This window comes from Sminthopsis crassicaudata, chromosome 5 (genome assembly GCF_048593235.1).
Source record: "Sminthopsis crassicaudata isolate SCR6 chromosome 5, ASM4859323v1, whole genome shotgun sequence".
Taxonomy (NCBI): Eukaryota; Metazoa; Chordata; class Mammalia; order Dasyuromorphia; family Dasyuridae; genus Sminthopsis; species Sminthopsis crassicaudata.
The window spans coordinates 263,067,620-263,085,666 of record NC_133621.1 but is presented as its reverse complement, the minus strand read 5'-3'; the positions used below and the strand labels follow the sequence as shown (position 1 = coordinate 263,085,666).

Below are 18,047 nucleotides of genomic sequence, written 5' to 3'. Positions count from 1 at the left end.
TTTTAAGCTTAATATATTCAAAATTGAACTCATCTTTCTCTTCAATTCCTTCTCTTTCCCCAACTTTGCTATTACTATCTCAGTCTCCCAGGCATTTATCCTGGAGATCATCCTCAACTCCTCACTCTCATTCCTCATATTTAATCAGTTGCTAAACTGGTTGATTTTTACCTTCTTAGCATCTCTTATATGTTCCCTTTACTCTTCTAACACTATCACTATGTTCAAAAATGTCTCTATTATATCACACCTAGACCATCGTCATAGCTTTCTGATTGGTCTCCTTGATTTACAATTACACATTCCAGTTGGCTATCAAACTGATCTTCCTAAACTACGGGGCTGAGCATGTCATTAACCTATTCCATAAATTCCAACATCTCCTTAGTACTGCCTGGATTAAGTAAGAAATTCTATTTGTTTTTTAAATCTCTTCATAACCTAGCCTTTTTTAGTTTCCAGTATTACATTTTATCCTCCTGCATATCTTACCTGATCCAATGACACTGTTCCTCACTGTTTCTCACACAAGAAACTGAGCTCCTCATTCCAGACATTCATTTTTACTGACTATCCCACATACCTAGGCTATCTCCTTTATTCCTTGGCTTCCTAAAACCTCCTTCTCCAAGAAAACTTTCCTTAATGTTCGTTCCTTCTCTCCAATTTATTCTGTATATAAATTATTTTATACAGTTGTTTCAATGTTGTCTCTTCCATTATACTGTGATCTTAAGAACAGATAATTTTGTTGTTTATTTCATTTTATTTCTACCTTTTCTGTGTCTCCTTATGAGCTAACTGGTACATAATAATATTTACTTAAGTTTATTTGCTACATTATCATATATGAACACACTATATATTTATATATAATTTGTATACATATCACATGTATGCATACACATTTGTGATAAATGCTTACTGGTATCCCTATTTACAGATGAGAAAACAAGCTCAGGAATTTCAGGAGTTGTGCACAGTTTAACACAATTAGCATACATACAGGCTAATATTTGGCTGAAAGTCCAGTGTTCTGTCTCTCAACTGGAGCTAGGATTCTTTCCCCAAGATTTTATAGCTTTTGAATGTTATTCTGAAAATACAGTTTTGAGGGTGGGGAAATTAAGTAAATTTTAGTATCTACCCATATATTCATGTAACTCATCTCTTTCTTGTAGGCATTATGCAATGCTCTTTTTCAGATTTTTAAAATTTAAATGCTCAGAATTTCATACATTAGTCATAAATTTAAATATATTTAAATTAGTCATAAATTCAAATATAATTAAATTAGTTTTATAAATGGATATTCCATAATATGAAGCATATTTCTAAGAAGAATTCCCTTCTTACTTTTCTAGCCTAAAATATCCTATATTGTTTATTTTTTTTAATGTCCATTTTTTGGGTTTAAAAGATCTTATATATACATCATCTTTCTACTTATATCAATATTTATTTGAACAAATACACATGTACACACATTTTGGAAATGTGATTGGGGAAGTAATTACAAGGGGAAAAACATAAATATATCAAAAGTGCTTTTCAAATTATCATTGAATATACACACACATAAATAGACACATATCATTCATACATATACATTCGCATATGACTATCTTTTTAGTAGGTCAGAATTTTAATGCTTATAATACTAATGGAAGATGGCATTTTAGTTAGACCTCAGAATCTGACTTAAACATAAATGATCTAGTGATGTAAATTAAAAAGGTTTATTTTTTAAAAATTTGTCTAATATGAAATAACTATGTTTTGAAATGAAAATTGTATTACATTTGGTGTCAGAAGAGTTGGAGCTGTCCCTTATAAAATTTAGAACCTTCAATCAATCTCACCATCCAGTTGTCTTATATCAAAGTAAGATAGTTTGCCTAAATAACCCTAAAGGTGTCTTTTCATGCTAACATTTTGTCATTTTAATTATTTTATATTCTAAATGTCCTCACAGAGGGCATAAGGTAGTCTACTGTCACACCACAAACAGATAACTTTCACTAAAAGTGCTATCTTTATGATTTAATGTGTTCTGCCTATTCAGACTTGAAAAGATACCATTTTATAAGTCATGATATGAATTATCCAAATGTCTTGATAAGATTTACCCAGTGCAACCTTCACACATTTTACATCCCTCAAACTAGGCACTTTCCATCAGCAGAGAGTACAAGTTGAAGGAAGATGTCAAGTCATACATAATCAAACCCATATATTTTCAGTGTGCTACCTTTTCTTTTGTATTTGTAGATATTAATAGGAAAGGACTGAATGATAAGTAATGGGATGATTCATTTAACTTTAAATATTCCAAAAGTTTACTGATTTAAGTGACAGTAGAAGTCACAAACTCTATTAAGTGTAGGTCAATATATATTCTAGTTTCACACACACACACACACACACACACACACACACACACACACACATGCACACACATTTTTGCCACAATAATCCAGGTAATGTGAAAATAAAATAATTATTTTCAGAAATAATTTCCCTTAATTATAACAAAACTTATTCATGTGTTCCACAAATTTAAATTTGCTTGTTCTTTGTAATTTTTCTATCTAAACTCATAAACACAACCAATGAAACAAAGGTAATGCCTGATGGGTGTGAGAAGATATGATATGAGTATCATAGGGGTCCAAAGATTAGATATTAATCATCAATGAGAATCTATGACTCTTGTTTCTTGCTCCAATCCCTGGACCACAATGAAGGAGCCAAAAATACCCTTTGGCCTGTTTTATGTATGCAAATCGTCATTCCTTCAAGTCCCTGCTCAAATGAATGATTTCCATGAACTCTTCCTTAACTTGGTCAGTTAGACCCATTTTTTTTCTGGTCTGTTGTTTTTCATCATGTTTGTAATTATAATTATTTATTTTATAGTATAAATATTTATTGAGGCAGTATGTCATAAAGAATGGGAAGCTGGACTTGAAACAGGAAGATTTGTGTTCAAGTTTTATCTCTTATACATGCTATATGACTTCTGGCAAAGCTAAACTTTAGATTCATTAGGCAATTTTCTGAAACTATAAAGTGGTTGTCCTCTATTAGTCAAGGAAGTCCTATATCAGAACATCTTTTAACATCAATGAAACCCCAGGTCCAAGGGTTATATCCCCAAGAGATATAAAATAGATGTATTTGGATTTCTCTCTCTTTGCCTCCTTCCCTCTGTTTCCTTCCCTTTTCCTTTTTTGTCTCTCATCTGTTTTTCTATGTATCTGTGTATTTATCTGATAAAAATATTTTGACATTTGTTTTCTTAATGCATCATAGATTGATATATTAGTTTCATCTTGGTAATTTCTAAAAAGATCATGATCTAATTAGAATGTATCATGTTAGCTTATCAATGTGCATGTTTTAATAGTTTTCCCTCTTTGCCTTCATAGCGCAGCTTAGAAAAAAATTTTCTCAAAGTGATTTGATTGTTTTAAGATAAAACGATATCTTCATTACTTTTCCTAACAGGATCATGGCATGCTGTTTAAACAGAAGATATAATCATGGAGATGAGGAAGTGATATAAGTGCATTAGAAACACAAATATTTGGTAAGATCCTGACCAGCTTAATTTATTTAGATCTATTTTTTGTAGATCTATTTTTACCAATTAGTTAATTTTCTTCATAGGTGAGTGTTTGCTTCACTTCCCCCCCCTTTCCCACTTTATTTTAGCTAATAAATCATTCATCAAACTAACAACTTCAAATGCCTGAATAAATCTTTTGTCATTTTGATGACATAATAGAATCTAATTAACCTATTGCACCATTCTCTTTTGTTAATTTCTAAATTCAATAAGTGTGACTTGAAAAAAATTGCAAAACTGTCCAAAAAATTGTTCTCTGTTGTGTTATAATCTCATAAAGGCCTCATTTGGCTTTCAATATATGTAGATATGTGGGCTTTGGATATTTCCTATATGAATAGCAATAATTGGGATATATTAACAACAATGAAAAAGACTTCTGTTCATCTTTCTGGCATATCTTCAGCTTCTTCATTACTCTTGGACAGGAATGAAGGTTTAATGGGTTGTTACACAAAAATTTTACAGTCTATTCCCTCCCTGTGCCAATGTACATAGCTTTCATTGATTTCCTGTCTTTTTAGATATTCGAGCTCACTTCAGCTTTTGTCTCCCACTGGATTATTTTTCTCCAAGTAAGGTGTGACTTAAAATAATTTAAATGAAATGTAGTAATCATTCAATTCTTCAAAATACTTATGCATTTTATTATTTACAGCTAATTAAGTAGCTTGACAACAATTGCTCATTAGAAGGAAACACTATGTGTCTAAGAATGATTGTTTTCAGGATTTGTTTAAGAAAAAGTATTTAAATTTGTGGGATAGTAGAAGTTTGTTTTTTTTTTTTAATCTAGGAATTCAAAATACAATTTCTACTTATTTTAAGAATCAAGCTGAATATAGTTCTCAGGTGAAAGCCAACATATAGATTTTGCTAAATGTAAACATTTCTGAAAATGAACATATTGTTGTACTTAATAGCTCCATGGTTTCAAAATATGTAGTCTTCAGAAGTTAAATAACTGTATCACATATGTCATATTGAAAATTCTTTTGAAGGTATAAGTTTGACTAAATGATCATGAGGTCCCTTCAAATTCTCAAATATTGTGATCCAGAAGCAGTATGATACAGAGGAAAAGGCAATGAAATTGGATTCACAGGACCTGAGTTCAAATGATAACTAACTCTGTCACTTATGACTTAGTTAAATAACTCAAAATTTATGAGCCACACTTTTCTCATATTTAAAATGAAGAATTCTACTAGCTAACATCCAAAATCTTCCAGACTCAAATCTGTGGTATGAGAATCAAATTTCTTGGTTCTTGAAAAAAAAAATTGAACCTTTCAAAACAATCCTAAAACAAAAGCAATTTGTTGTGATAATCTAACCTGAATTCCAAAAAGTCGATTATGAAATAAGGCAATATTAATGGAATGCATATGGTTTAATATTGGAGAAAAACCATAATACATCATGCTATTAATAGAAAAAAAATTTAATCATATGTTAAGATATAAAAGCCTTTAATAAAACATGTCCCTTATATTAAGTTATTTTAAAATAATAGGATGAGGGGCAGCTAGGTGACGTAGTAGATAGAGCACCAGCCCTAAAGTAGGCACAACCTGAATTCAAATCTGATCTCAGATACTTAGCACTTCCTAGGTGTGTGACCCTGGGCTTAACCCCAGTTGCCTCAGCAAAAAACAAAACAAAACAAAACAAAAGAAACAAACAAAAAAGAATAGCATGAGAATGATCTTTGCATAAGAGAATGAAAGGTATATATTTTAAAATTTAAACTGTTATTTATAGATTATAAGAAAACACTGATAACATCCCAACTAATAACAAGTATTTAGCAATGGAAAGAAAACTGATATTTCCAAGGGTTTTTGAGTGACTCTTTCAACCACATTGGATAAAGCCAGTTCAACTTCTCTCAAAGCCTTTTGTGCTTCTTTTGTAAGCTGGCGTGGTGAATTTAAAGCACTGTCTCCCCTTAAAATGTCATATAGAGGTTGTAGTTGATTGGTAGTTAAGCCTAACACTGGACTTATCCATTGGATATCTCCTATTAATTTTTGGAAATCATTTAAGGTGTTCAACTTCTCTGTTCTTAAAGAAAGCTTTTGTACTGTGAGTGTCTTAGGATATACTTCATATCCTAAATATTGAAAAGGAGCATGTCTTTGAATTTTTTCTGTAGCTATATGCAGTTTGTAGTACTTTAATGTTTCCATGGTCTTTTGTAGACATGCTTCTAACATTTGTTCCTCAGGTGCACATCCCAAAATATCATCCATATAATGTAACAATATTACTTTTGGAAAGGCTTTTCTTACTGGAGCAAGAGCAGCAGCAACATACATTTGGCACATAGTAGGGCTGTTTTTCATTCCCTGTGGCAAAACTGTCCATTCATATCTTTTATAAGGCTCGGCCAAATTAACACTAGGCACTGAAAAAGCAAATCTTTTCATATCCTCCTTATCTAGAGGGATAGAATAGAAACAATCCTTAATGTCTATAACCCATAGAGGCCATTCTCTTGGCAACTGAGTAGGAGATGGAAGTCCAGGCTGAAGAGTTCCCATAGTTTCCATCTGTTCATTTACTCTTCTTAGATCAGTTAAACTCAGAAGATTTGGATTCAAATTTTGTCTCTGTCACTTACTACTTTTGGCCAAGATTTTTTGACTGACTGGACCCTCAATAATCTTATCTATCCAATGTAAAGGGTTGCATTAGAAAGTCTCCAGTGTGCCTTCCATCTCTTGATCTATCATCTTATTATTGATTTAATATTAATTATCTTTAAAAATTTTTAAGCAGCAAGAATGAATAAAAAAAAAATAAAGGAGCACACAAAGGACTCAACAGAAAAATTAGATAAACAAAAACAAATGCTCCCAGTGTTTATTATGATATTTAAAAATCCATTTATGGAGACCATATGGTGGATAATGGTAGAAACCTCTTGGGAATGGATAAGACCTGGACTGCTTTATGACACAGACTAAAGTAAAATCTTAAGAAAATGGTGGTAAGTTCTTGCTCAGGAGTGATTAATTCATTGGTCATTTCTGAAGAAATATTGAGGAAAACTTGATAATAATCCAACTATATAGGCAGTGGAATATAATTGTAGATAAGTAGTAAAGTATAGCACTAGCCCTGGAGTTTGGAGAAACTGAGTTCAAATCTGACCCCAGAAACTTATTAGCTAGGTAACTCTGGGAATGTATCTTACCCCTTTTTTGCTTCAGTTTTCTCATCTCTAACATGAGTTGGAGAAGGTTATGCAACCCATTCCAGTATTTTGGTCAAGAAAACCCCAAAGAGGGTAACAAAGAAGTGGACATAACTTAAACAAGTTAACAACATTGACAAAAACAGACAATTGGGGTAGCAGTTACTAGATATTACCAGATATCTCCCCCCCTTCACTGGAAAGGACTAAGAAAAGAAGTGGGGTGTGTTCAGAACTGAAGTAGTAAAGGAAATCAGGGAGACCACAAAACAATATTTTTAAATAGCTTAGGGAATTAGCTTGAAGGAAACTTAGATGTCACATAGGCACAGAATCCTAGGTCTTTAGCTAGAAGGAACCTCAATCTAGTCCAGCTTCCTCATTTGAAAGATGAGAAAACAGAGAATCATTATAATAATTAAATTATAACAACTGAGATAAAATATGTTATTGGTGGTAATGTAGAGAAACAGGCACCTTAAAATTTAAGTTTACATTCTCAAATACCAAAGTACTGGCTGGTATAAATATTTGGAAAAGCTACATATCAATAAGAAATTAATTATAAAACTTGTTCTAACTTTTCAATAAGCAATTCCATAGCTAGGATTCTTTTTTGAGAAACAAAGAGAAAAATTATTTATCTGCTTGATATTTGTTACACTTTTGTTCCTCTAAAAAAAGACAAAAGTAAGAAAAGAAAACTACTTATACATGCTCGAACAGGAGAATGTCAGAATAATTTAGTATACATTTTAATGGAATATTTTTATGCTACACAATGATAAATATGAAGTATTTGGAAGGAAAAAATATGTAACTTTGAGTCAAGTTACTTAGCCTCAGTTTCCTCAGTAGAATGGAGATAATAATACCACCAGATATAAAATAGCGATAATAATACCACCTACCTTCCAGAGTTGTGAAAATCAAATGAGAAGTGTTTGACACAGCACATAGCACATAGTAGGTAGTATATACTAGGTATCACTATATTTAAGTATTAATAGCAAATAACTCAGGAGCAAAAGGATAATGTGAAAGATGAAGTCAAAACCATTTTGCTCAATTTTATTTTAGTTCTAATATCTTAATTAGTTTGAAACATGGCTTGATCAATCAAAAGATGTTTGACAAACTGTGAAAAGTTTTTGACAGAAAAAATGCCAGATGGAACTCTGTTCCAGTAGAATGGAAAACTTAGTAATGCCCTCAGGAATCTCCATAAATTATCAAAAAAAGTTGAGGGAAGTGGAATACCTGATTTTGGATTTGAATGTTCTGTTCTAGCTGAAAACTTTGAGAGGGAGTAGTCTCAAAATGGAAGGAGGTGGGAACAAGAGTCTTTAGATATGTTCTCTAGATTCCTCTTCATATTTATACCTAGACTGGAGAGGGGTTTTTAGCTTCATTGATTGTGGAAAATAGTGGACTTAAATTTTTCCTGCGTGGGAAGCCAAGGACAAACCACACATTGATTCACAAATCTTAAGAGCAAGTTCTTAAATACCCTACAAATGGTAGAAAAGTACTTCCAGCAAATAGGAACTGTGAGTTTTCACTTTGCCACATGTATTATCTAAGTTTAAGCCTATTTTCCCTGGCAGTCTTTATGTACTCAGAGAGGAGATATTTGAGGAGATGTTTTATATTTTTTGTACTGTGACATTTTAGTAAATAACCCTTTTTCTAAGCTACCTAACAGTGGCTAACTAGGTGATACTCAATTGACAAACACACTGATGATGACAGAAGGTAATAACATAAAAGATTCACCTTTGGCTGTTTAGAGTTACCCCTAGAATCCATAAGGGAGTATGTGTAGTCAGTCCAGCCCTGTAAACCTGTCTCTGACAGGGTGAATTAATGATGATCCAAAGCTTACAGTGACTACAAAAACATTACTAACTATAAAAACATCCTTTGGAAAGTAAAGAAATATGAAAACACACAACAAAAGCATTTTCATTTATTCTATATTATGCTTTAAATCAATTGTCTCTGTCTTATCAAGAAGTAAGGGTTTGCAGAAATATTGTTTTCCCTAGTATGTTTAAAATTTGTAAAATAACATCAAAGGACTCTTCCCTATCCTTATTTCTCAATTTACACACACACACACACATACACACACACACACACACACACACACATACACACACGCACGCACACATGCACACACAACCAAAGAAATATTTTTGTCTGTGTTCCTTTCAGATTTGTGTTAAATTATACCACCTTTGATTCTTGTCTTCTTATCTTTATAGTCAAAAAGTCTAGGTTTGACACACAGAAATGCCACTCAGTTGTAGTTATATGACCTTAAATAAGTCATAGCTGTCCTAAGTCTTGATTTACCCACTTGTGAATGAAAAATACTAATATATTTCATTGGTATAGAGAGGAATGTTCTGACAAGTATTTAAAAAGAAGTCTTCAAGGGGAAAAATGTACAAACCACACATTTTTAAGTTTAATCTGCATTATTAACATTTTTCCTTTACTTGTCTAGAGACAAAACAATATTCAAGTCCTGATTTATATGTAATATTTTCCTATTTTCTAATTGTAAATACTCACAATGAAAATTTAACAGCCCATTCTCAAGAGTCAATTGGAACTGACTCTAAAAGACCTATGGCTTAAGAGCTTTTAAAACACTCTTTTTAAAACAAAAATTATGTCAAATGGTCTAGATAACATAAAAACACTAGGAATGTAAGATAAATAATGATGTGAATAGTTCCCATTTAGCATTCAACAGACTTTGAAGGGAAATGTTCTCAAGACTAAGTTATTTCATCATTATTATTCTCTATTTTTAGTATTGGGAACTTTATTATACAAATAGATAAAATGATTGCTTTCAGGACTTGAATAAAAATAATTGATATCAGCTCTTCTTCAATAGCATCACTAGAAACATCTTGGGTACAATTTCAGACAGGACATGGGAATGATATATACTTTATCCTCTTCCCAAAAGGATTTTATTTATTCTGGCATGCCTCTGTATTTCTAGAGATTTTCTTTTCACCTACTTTGTGAGTTATAAATATTGGGGATTGTAGCATCTATTGTATTAGAAACGGGAGTTCCTAAATTTTTATAGGTCAGTGTTATATTCAGGCAATTGTGAACAGCAGTTTTGCCTGTGACAATACTCTCATCACTATTCTATTTATTAGTTGAATTCTCAAGGCTATTCGGGGGTTTGTATTTTTAGTATGTGGATTTGCCATCTGTTTGTTTCTGTTTGAAGCCATCAAGCTTCTGGAGTATAATTCTAACTATTTGACTTTCTTGGTGTGTATTAAATGTTAGATCTTTCTTACCAACTGCAATAGGCTGTTTAGTTTCTACCATTCCCTTACACATTCTGAATCCATTGATAATTAATTCTAAATTCCTTCCAGTTGAGTTTTCCTTATTTTGACAAGGTCACAACCTCAGTATCCCCACCTAGAAATGGAAGATAGAAAGCAAGAACTTAAATCACCTGTTATGTTACAGACACTGTGTTAAGCATTTTACAAATTTAAATTTATATTACAACCCCTGGAAGTAGATACAATTATCTTCTTTTTATTGTTGAAGAAACTGAGATGTCTAGAAATGGGTTTAATGTTATTTATTAATTTAATATTTCTATTAAATATTATTTTATTTTAAATATTAATATGATGTTATAATAAATATATTAACATTATATATTATATTGTATATTAACATTATATTAAATATTACTATAATATTAAATTTAAATATTAAAATATTTTAAATATTACTTTAATATTATTGACAATATTGACCAAAAGAGATATATGAAAAGCATTTTCAGACCTTAAAGTGCTGTATAAATATTTTTTATTCTTTCTTCCTTCTCCATCATTCCTCTGTTTCCCCTCTTCTCTTTCTCTTACATGTGAACCTCACAACAACTTTGTAATATATACACTATTTTATCATTCTCATTTCACAGAAAGAAAATACTTCAATGAGTTTTTAAGGCATTTACTAAATGTTACATATCTAGTAAATGTCTGAATGAGATTTAAGGACGAGTCTTGCTGATTCAGGCAATAATGATTATGCCACAAAATCTCTCAGAGAATTAGAAGGAAACTGAAAGGATCTCTATCTGTTTTTTTCTATTCAGTGGCTCTATTTAAAAAAAAAAAAAGAAGAAGAAGAAGAAAAAATTCAGAAGCAGAGCCTTCTAATCCATGAGCATATTGCTAGTTAATATTAGAGTCTTATCTGGAAGTCAATTTTCCATATATAGATGTAGATAGGTATACACACACACACACACACACACACACACACACACACACATACACACACACATATATATATATATATATATATATATATATATATATATGCATATGTGTATGTATATATATATATATGTATAGCTTTAAAATTCAAGATGTAATTTATATATATTTTCTCATATATATGCTATACAGTCCTTTAAAGGAAGCATAATAGACAATAGTAATACATTTTTTAAAAAGAACTAGTGAATTACTTTCTACAATCATATAGCCACTAGTTTATCCTTGAATTTTTAAAATCATTAAACTTTTTTTGCTGAAAATCAAAAATGATAACTTTTTAATGCTTTTAATTTTAATATCCAAAACATTTTATATCAGATATCATTTTAAAAATAATGAAATCAATAGCACATGACTAGGAATCATTGGAGAGTAGAGGAAATTTTCTATTATATTTTAAAATTATTCTCTATCTTAAAGGAGAAGCATTCAGGAAATTTCAGAAATTTCAGAAAAAAAAAAATTCTTTAGGACCTATACTTTTCTACTTTTCATATCACACCTAAAAGTCACATAAGCTGTTGAAAAGTTGAAAGAAAAAATTCTTTCTTCTTATTTTAAATTATAGGCACATTCACTGACAAATACTAAGTTTTGTCACTTGGGATAATTATGTCTCTCTTAGAACTTTGAGATTTATTTATGTGAGCATTATATCTTTGAGAATTCATAATGAAATAGCTTCAACTCTTCCTCCACCAAAAAAAATATAAGGGGTAAGGAGTGTTGGAGGAAGAGAAGAGAGAGAGAGAGAGAGAGAGAGAGAGAGAGAGAGAGAGAGAGAGAGAGAGAGAGAGAGAGAGAGAGAGAGAGAGAGAGAGAGAGGGAGAGATGAATCTCTAGGATTCCTTTCTATCTCAAAAGTGATAGTTCTATGAACTCACAGCACAAAAAATAGGTCACTTTTTTATGTCATTTTACAATCCACCCAGATAATTCTTCCCAATGACTCTTTAAGACCAAAAAATTGCAAATGTTGTCAATGTACAGATGAGAAGTGTGGAAGGTGGAGAGATAAAAAGAAGCACCCAGTTAATAATAGTAGAGTTGTATGATCTCAGTTAAAGCTTTTCAATTTTCACACCACTATACCAACCTTCCTTTTATCAAAATCATGTTTATTCTTTGGCATGCTTGACCAAATAAAACTGATTTGAATTCAACATGTTGTTAGTCTGTACTCTGATTCAATATATACCAACTGTTAGACTATAAAAGCACTCTGTGATGAAGTTCCTGATTTTTAAAAACTTACAATCTAGTTGAGGGAACCAAGTCGTGTATTTGAAGTAATTTAAGGACAGTACAGGGTGTTAAGTCTGTGTCCTAAACATAGCATATTTTCCCCATATCCCTTGAAGCATCCATATTTTAGGGTTTCATATGTATTAAAAGTAAGGTTACTTTTTATTTTGTAGGACTTTTATTTCTTATAGAGACAGTCTATCACAGAAATCCATAGTATCACACACACATATCTCTCTTTGTCCTTCCTTTCTATGATGTGTTATCATCCAACTCTTTCATTACATCACTAATTCCCCCTTTTCAGTACTCTTCTCTCTGCTCTCTTCAGATGCCTCCGTCACAGGCATTTCCCAGCTTGCAATGTCTTAGCCAAATCTTAACTTTGGTCAGGATGCCTCCTTTTTTGGACAAGTCATTGCTACTTATTTATTTATTCCCATTTGAGGAAGGGAAGAAAATAATAACTATCTTTCCTTTCTTGCAGAAGTCTCATTCCAAAACATCTAAGTTCCTCAAAAATTATTCCCATTGGAGGTAAATTTATCTTTTCAGCTTTTCATCTTGTTCTCTTTTACAATAAAGGAGGCATTTACACCTCATAAAGGAATCGTAGCTAAATTACAGCCTTCACAGTTAAATACTTCATTGATATTGTCTTTTGCACCTTCTGTGATTATATCAACTGAGCTACAGATGAGAATCCCTCTCTTTACAAAAGGCAGAAAATATTTCATGAAATGATTATAGAGAAGAGTGGGGATGGAATGGATGACATCTTCAAAAGGTACAATAGTGCAAAAGGTGCAAAGATGAGACTAAGGATAGCACTTCGGGTGTGGTGCTGCACCCCAGGCTTGATTGGGGAAGAAAATTCATGCAGGAACTAAGTCTGGAAGAGCAAGTTAGGACTAAAACATCTCTACCTAATTTTCTTTTTCTCTCACTTTCTTCCCCAATCTTCTATGATTTGATGCCACTTGACCTTTCTAATCTTCTCCATTATCTTTTCCTTAGAGGGAATCTAGCATCAGTACTTAGAGAAGATTCAGGGTCCTCTATGTGCAAATGGACCTGATTGGATTTTATTATTGTTTTGACCCAATTCAATAATGCATTTAGAGCACTGGATTCAGTCAGGAAGATCTGAGTTTTAATTCTATCTCAGAGTATGAAACTGCTAAATTATGTAATCTCTCTGACCTCACTTTCTATTCCAGTAAAGTGAGATTTGGGGTCTGAATGACTTCTAGCTATAAAAAGTATAAGCATTAATCACAAGCTTATTATTTGTCTGTGACAAGTTCATGTAATCAAAGTTACTATTTTTATCTTTTATAATTATTTTATAATTGCCTATTTCTGATCAAGAATATATCTGTTAGAGGCAGATTCTGGGAAGGAATGGAGAGTAGATCAATAGATTAATCAGTGTGAAGTACATGCACTTCTGGGCTAATTGCATAGAAACAGAAAATGGGGAAACCTGGGGCTAGTTGGGTTTGCTGGAGCCTCAGCAGGAATCATAGAAACTTTCACCACCTGGAATTTTTTTGGAGACTGAGGTCTGATATAAGTCCCACTTGGTTACAACTAATAATTGCTTGGGTAAATCACTTTTGGTAGTATTTTATTTAAAATTCTTGTCATTATTTATTGATTAATTATATTGGCCTATAGTTTTCCTTCTGGTTTTTTTCTTTCCATGACTTAGGAATTAGGAATATTATTTGTCTTATAAAAGTGTTTGAATTGAGCCATTACTTTCTTAATGTAGAGAATAATTTCTGGAATATTGGCCCTAATTATTATTTTTTTAAGTTTGATAGAATTTTATTGTAAAAACCTAAAGACCAGATATTTGGGAATTCCTTTAAAGGTAGTTCTAGAAATTTTGGGGGGTTGATCAAGATGGAAGAATAAATAAATCACTCATCTGAATTCTCCCAACATTTCCCTTCAAATAATACCTGAAATAGAATTCTTGAGTGGCAGAGTCCATAAAAAGCAGAGTGAAATATTATTCTATTCCAAGACAACTTACGAGATCAGGAAAAGAGATCTATGGCAAAAGAATAGAAGGTCACATAAAGATAAGATGGCCGAAACACTAGTGGTAGTTCTAAGTACTGGTAACATAAGCAAAAGCAAATTCAGGAACTCTCAAAACAGAGATGATAGATATCTGAATAAAATTGAATAGGAATACAAAGGAATACAAATTGAATAGTAATACATGTCTTTTTCTCAGCTGTACTTAACATTAAAAATCTATTTTTATTTGGTTTATTATAGTTCAAGCTAATGTATACCAAGATGCTAAGACATTTGGAGTATGTATATATATTTGAAAATATTGGTTTGGTGTCTATGGCTCATTTCATCATAATTTATTTTGGCCATTAATTTTTTTTTTTTTTTATGTTTGTTTCGGTTTTGGTTTTTTTAGATAGAATTATTACAGCCTCTGGGTTCTTTTTTTCTTGCATTCACTTGATAATCTTTCTATCCTTTCAGCTTCATTTTTTTTGTTTTGTTTTGACTTTCTTTTAAAAATGAAAAAAATAGTGTTTTCATTTTCTTAGCCAATACGTCACTCTTTTTTCATTTTATTGGATTTTTTAGTCCATTTACACTTAAATTTATGAAAGTTATGTTTACATTTCCTCCTTTTGTTTCTAATATTAAATTTTTAATTTATTTTTTCAAATCCATCTGTAAACAAAACACTATGTTCCTACAATTACTTTAACTTATTATTTTTTTTAGTTGACCTATTCCCAGTATGCCACTCATTATACAGTAGGAAATATTAGATTTGGAGTTGGAACACTAGATTGTTTTATTAAAAAGGATAGCAATATTCTACAGTATAATTTTCTCCATACATATTAATGATATTCTTTTGTCAAGTCATTCATTCAGCTCAATTACTTCATCTGTAAAATAAGAGAAATAGGTTAAATAACCTCTAAGGTTACTTTTTATTCTATAATTCCTATTATTTGTGATGACAAACTGAATAGATCTTCCATGATTGGCTCAAACTTGTAGTAATATTATTTTCCAGTTTTCAGTATAACTCATTTATCAAAACTCATTGGTAGAAAGGAAAGTTCTACCCTGCAAAAGGAACATGGCAGAGTTGGTGAGAGATAAAAAATTCCCAGGAATCTTCAGTTCCCCTTTGAGGATTTATTATTCAGCATTCTTTGCTTCCAGCTTCAAGAAGAAAAAATTGAAGATACCCACTCCAATTCAAATTGCTGAAAGAAAAGACACTGGGAAGATGAAAGGAGAATCAAATCCCCATTATGTCTTTGTTCTCAGCTTGCTAATGATTTTAGGCAGTTTCACCTGGGATAAGAAATCTCTCTCTTGGTTCAGCCAAGTTACTTCACTCCAAATGGGAAGAGTTCCTTCAGTCTTAACTAGCTTAAAGAATCTCATGTATAACTTTTCTGATTGTTGTTTCATATGATTTGGATTAAAGTATTTTTTTTTATTCTCTATTGTAATGTCCAGGCTAGATCTCTGAAAGTCCTCCAAATGGGCCCTGGTTTCAGCAGAATAAGAACCACAAGAATAGTCAGGGATAAAGTCCAAAATCTTTATTATCTTCTTCACAGTCTGTTTCCTTCACTTGGGGCCTGACTAGCTTTCTGGAGGCCCTCCGGAATGGGTCTTGGTTTTCGTGCAGGAGACAGGAGAGCCACCAGGATGGTCTCTATCTTAAAGTCTGTCTGAGTCCCAAGAGCATGAGCTCCAGCCTCCAGTCCTCTGTCTTCTCTCCCTCTGGCTGAGTTTGTCCCCAGTTTACATACTCTATTACAATTGCATCATTACAGTATACTGAGTATAAGCCAATCATTATATCCCTAGGGAACCATTACTTGTAAGATTAAACCAATCATACTGAACTAGAAAACTCACATGCTAAACTAGATAACCACTGTCTTATCAATTCGTAACACCTTGTTGTAGGATTAAATCAATCATACTGAGTTCCTGCCCTTTACACACTATATGTGCCATCATGGTAAAAAAAAATAGAGGAGGAATCAAGAATTAGATGAAGCTTTAGAGAGTCCTTCTTTCCAAAATATCAGAGCAATCAAATTGTGGATGAAATATAATCATACTCCATAGACAAAAAATATTTAAGTACCAGATATATATACTCTTTTTGTCAGATAGATATACTGTCTTCTTTCATCACCCTTCTTCAAGGGATACTTTAATTCCTGCTAGGATAGAAGCAGGAGTATGGGATTAGGGGTCACAACTCTGGTTCTCCCACTGAAAACAGCAGAGGGGTTCACTCAGAGTCCAAACTCGTGCTTCCAATTCTGGAAGAAATTAAAGTCTTCCTTGAAGAAGTATGGGGTAAGAAAAGGCAATGGGCTTTGGGACAGACCTTCATCAAAATACTTCATCTTCTTTTGGATTTAGTTCACTTTTGCTTTTTGTTTAAGAGGGCCATGCAAGGATGCATTTCTTTGAGCAAATAATTTTAATTCTAGAACCCCAAACTTCTGAGTTGAAAGAGATCAGAGAGTGTTCTTTAATTTAAAAAATAGACTGGGATTTATACTTAGAATCTTTGATTCATTTAAAAAGTGCTGAAGAAACTAAACTGCACATTTCTCCTTTACCACTTGCTAGGATGAAAAAAAATCTGCTTTTTAGTTAAAAAACATACCTAAAGAAGGTATGTTTTTCTTCTCTTTAATGTGAATTATCAGTAATAGTTTTAAAATCAAAATAAATTTTCATCTTTAATTTTAGTGTTTATTTCCATAGAGACTAGAATATATGGGAATTCGGATGTCTTAATGTTGAAAAACACACTTTCTTTCTGGTTACATTCATTGCTTTTATTTTTAGTTTCTAATACATCAACAAGTAAAAATTTTCAGTTGATTGACTGAACATTGGACTGAATTCTTAATAGGAAGATGAAGTATTTATGATTCTAAGGTATATTGAGAGTGTTTTCTCCAGGAACAACAAAAAAATAGGATTGAGTTCATGGGTGGTATGGTAAGAAATGAGATAATTTTCACTATTACAAGGAATGTTTAATTAGTTCTTTAAGCCATGGATTGTCTTACTTTTGCAATTGCATGTTCACTCCTTAATATATTACCCATTAGATAGTAAATGCTAAGTCAAGGCACTTGATTGACTGATCACCTTCATTATTTTATCTACATTATTTCCCAAAAATTTCTTAGCAAAGCATTTCTCCTCTTTTACATGTTGTCTTAGTCCATGATAATTTCAGTTCCTTGAAGACAAGAACTGCCTTGCTTTCTTGTATTTGTACCTTCTGTACTAAAGAGAGCACCTGGCACATGATAAATGCTAAATAAATGCCTTATCATTCATTCATTGATTAATGTATATCTTTTTGATGGCATATTTTAAATGATATGTAAATCATTTTAAATCAAGGATATCTTTTTCTAATTTTATAAAGCAATATATAAATTATCTATTTTTTCCATTCTTCATTTCTCATCTTATTCCATTTTATTTCATTGTAATGAAGCCAATTATTTGTAGGATTTGAAACTGATATATTCCATGTCCATCATGAAGATCAGGAAAAAAACTTCTC

The 18,047-nt window shown here is 31.8% G+C and overlaps 1 protein-coding gene across 6 annotated transcripts in view; it reads left to right on the top strand.

The window, feature by feature from the left end:
- Positions 1-18,047, top strand: part of MGAT4C (MGAT4 family member C) — a 1,099,619-nt gene that overhangs the window by 936,678 nt on the left and 144,894 nt on the right. For all 6 annotated transcript variants that reach the window (XM_074270914.1, XM_074270915.1, XM_074270917.1 and 3 more), the window contains one exon: positions 3,511-3,592. The gene's annotated coding sequence lies outside the window, so the exon portion shown is untranslated. The remainder of the gene's footprint in view (positions 1-3,510; positions 3,593-18,047) is intronic.